We start from the raw sequence: 4256 nt of genomic DNA on the forward strand, positions 1-4256 counted from the left end.
GGTGTGTTGAGGATGAACCAAGAACAATAGAATATGAACCAACAATGTTGTTTCATTCTTCAAACTAAATCTCCCTCATGGTAAAAACTCATATTAACCAGAAGCAACTCTCTAACAATTGCTAAAAAACCCTTTTCAAAATTAATATCATAAATTATTTTGAATTTATAGAATAAACGGAAATTGATGGAAAATAAAAAATTTGATATAATAATTGCCAGATGTCTCTTTTCTATTTGATAAACCAAATGGAGGCACCACACCCACATTTTCTCACAGGTACCACAGAATTCACCTTTATTTTTTTATTTATTTCTCTATCTTTTATCAATTAAATCACATATCATCACATCTTTATTTTCTCTCTCATTTTTTCATATCTCTATCTCCTTTCATCTCTCTACAGTTCAAAAATGAGGTATGAAAATATAATTATTCATTATTTTTTACATGATTATTATTTAAAGTATTTGGTTAATTAGATTATTAACTTTATCAACAAGCTTGGATTTAGACAAAAAGAAAACTATGCACTTATAATATTATTATTATTATTACCATTATAGTTGAAGTGAAGTTAAAAAAAAACATTTTATCAAAACAAGACGTAAAATATCTTTGAATGATAGCTCAAGTGGTAAGAGTTAGGCAATATATGAGTTATGTAGGGGAGGTTCATAGATCAATCCTTTGAGAGTACAATTTATATTTCCGACGTAAAAAAAACATAAATAAAATTAAACAACAATCATAATTGTCTTTTTTTTCTTTCAATTTATCATGATCTCACATGAATAAAAAATTAAAGTTTATAATTAATTTATGTTCATTAATCAAAGGATCTTTTGGATGTTTGGTTTGGGAAAGATAATGATTCCTCGATGCTCCATACACACCCTCACCTAATCAAGTAAGGAAAAAATGAGAAAAATGATAAATATAATAGTTATTTTTTTTTATAGACAAATGTTAGTGGTTAGTTGTTAGTAAGTTAGAAATTCCCTTCAAAGTTCCCTTCCAGAATTCAAACCCTGAACCTTCCCCTCCCCACCCTTATGTCCCCTAGCTCTTACCACTTGAACTAACTCTCGGGGACATGTATAATAGTTGTTGTAATATGAGCTGAAGAGAATGATAAAAATAGATTATGAGTGAAAATGTGAGGAAAGATAAAGTAATTAAATGGTAAATGAATCAATACGCAATGAAAATAACATCCTAACGACACTTTATATTAGGGCCCACTTATGACAGAAAAGCTCCCAGCTCAGCCACTTTGGTACCGACCATGTTTTGTTTTTTTTCTGAATGAGGTTTGAAAATATACATGCAGCACCAAGGTAGAATATACATAAGTTTAGTGAATATTCAATGCATCGATCACATAGGCGGAAGGAAGAAAAATTCGAACTCTATTTCCATTGTGGATCAAGATCATCCACTACAAACTATGTGCGATTTCAGCCATCCAGTATTTAAATCAATAACAACGAAGATAACTAGCCAAAGTAGTAAAGAGACCAAAATTAACTGTGGTTGCAGACCTTCTCACTTTTTTCTTTGTCTTTTGCTCAAAGGCCCTTTCAGTATATATTCTAAAATTTTTAAGTTTTAACTAATGAAAAGCTTAAAAGAGGTGCACATTTTCGTTCTCAATTTATTCATAAAATATTAAAATATTATTATATGGTAGAATAGTTGTAGAAAGTAGCTCGAAACCATTATATTGAAGCAGCAACGGGGCAATTCTTCTTTGAAAATCAAATGTAAACAACCTCTGCTTGTTAGTCAAGTTCATATTAACTTTTTTGAAAGGATTAATATTCGCAGCCAAATTTACACACTGCTGCCGTGCTGTATGTCTCACGCAGTAGTTAGCTACTTAGCTGCCTGAACTTTGAAAGATGTGGTTTGGTGTAAGAATAGTTTATAATTCAAGTAAATATATACACCATTACATCATCATCAACCATATATGAATATTCACAATGCCCAAATTTACTTTATTTTTATAAATTTTCTAATTATTTTCTCGATGACCTTCGTACATATAAATACATTAAGCTCTATTGTCAAAGCCAATGAGCCAACCAATAAAACAAAAATTAAGACCTCATTCAGGTTCATCCATTAATTGATGTGACCTATCACCGATATAGTTTGAATTATATATATCTATTACCGCACAATAATAATATGTACACACTTCATTTTTTAAACACTTCATTTCCACATATTTTTATTTATATATCTGTTTTTTTATCATCTATCACATTTCATACTTTCTATTTCTTACTTTTCTTTCAACAATGATATATACACACACCTCATTTTCAAAACACTTCATTTCCATATATTTTTATTTTTATCTCTCTCATCTTATTATCTATTACATATCATACTTTTCTCTCTCTTTCTTTTCATTTTCTTCCTATCTAACTCTCTCTATTCCACCTCATTTCACCTTCAAGAGATGTTAATACAACATTATTCCTATTCTTTTCTTCATATCTCTCTTCTCATTCCACCTTTTTCCACCTAAGAGAGGTGTGAAAGAAACATTACTCCCTCCGTTCCTAAATAACTGACACTTTAAGGTTGTTGCACAAATATTAAAAAATAGCAATTAATGTTCTTGTTTTATTAAAATTACAATCTAACTTCCTACTATACCTTTTATCTCTAATATTAATTCTAACTTTTCAACTTTTCTACCACCAATAAATGAAAGGTACAACTGATAAAGTATAATTAATGCTCTTTTGAACTTTCTAAAGTGGCTAATAATTAAAAATAAAATTTAGCTTGAAATAGTATTAGTTATTTAGGAACGGAGCGAGTATTCATTACCACATGCTCACGTTTAGCTTTCTTTTTAATTAATGGATGGAAGAAAAACTTGTCGGTGGGCACAGTACAGAAACTTCACATAGAGCAGCCCAAAAGCACGAGAAAATGATAAATTCCTCAAAAAGAAGAGAAAATAAGGAAAATATTGTAATTGGTGCATTTCACAACTACTATGCAATATTTTTTTATCTTATTCGTCCAAAATAATGATTTAGCCCACTCTACAGGCTGAATTACCCAGTTATTGCCATTATTTTGTATACCTTCTTTCACTAGCTAATTATTAACAGTGCGTCTTCTTAATTTCGATTCTTAATTGTTTAAAAACAACTTTTGTTCAATCCATGGGGTAGGTAGACATATCACATATCTTTACTCGGGCAAAATGCTGTATCTGTAAGGAATTTTCAAACTGGCCGGTTAGTTTCAATTTTCAATTAGCACTGCATATTATTGGTCATTATTTTCTTTGTCTTCATTTGGTGCAGCCATATAACTACTATTCTATTTGGTATATGGCCCAGCGAGATATATGAATTATAGGGCCAGCTTCCATAAAAAAAGATATTGAATTGAAATGTGTGCGTTCATGCTCTTGCGCTGAAATTAAGGACGAAATTCAGATCCCTAGGTTAGTACCCCCAGGGCCCCTTTTAGAGATCTTCTTGGAACTTGTACAATTCCTAAACTTACCTTGCACCGCTTTTGGAGTTCTACAGACAAAACTCAAATAAAACTAACTGAGTAGAATTTCAAAAAAAAAAAAGACAAGTAAAATATTTAATCAAGTTTAGGGAAAATCTAATATGCACAAAAATAGCTTTGTGCAACTTTACACAACCAAACAAATTGTCATTTTTACCCTTACTTAAAAATTTAATCCCATCTATATCCTTCCCTTCATCTTCATCTACTTCAACCCAAATCATCCCACCCAAATCCAGTTTAAGAAAAACATCAAACCCCAACCTCAAGCTTCTTTTTCTACCTAACTCTTCATTCAATTCATTTATTTGATTTTGTCATGGCAACGTTACCTCAGAATTTAGATGCAAACAAATCAACCATTAAAGGGTCCCTATTAAACTGTGTTTCATCAATTGTTGCACGGTATAAAATGAAAGCTTTAAATAAAAATTTCACAATCCAAACATGGTTTTTCTGTTCAAAACCATGAAAATAAGCAAGTCAATTGACAAGGGGAAAGAAAGCAAGCATAGCTTTTCCACTCCTCTTTTCTTCAAAACCCAGGAAATCCAGAACCAACCCCCAACCCACCCACCATCACCTCCTTCTCAACCATCGTGACCACCACCACCTCCCTTCCTCCCTTCAAAATCGCCACCACCACGCTCCTCTGCTTGCCACCGCCACACACCTCGTCAGATCTGTTGCATCGCCACCGC

This window comes from Lotus japonicus, chromosome 1, assembly GCF_012489685.1.
Source record: "Lotus japonicus ecotype B-129 chromosome 1, LjGifu_v1.2".
Taxonomy (NCBI): Eukaryota; Viridiplantae; Streptophyta; class Magnoliopsida; order Fabales; family Fabaceae; genus Lotus; species Lotus japonicus.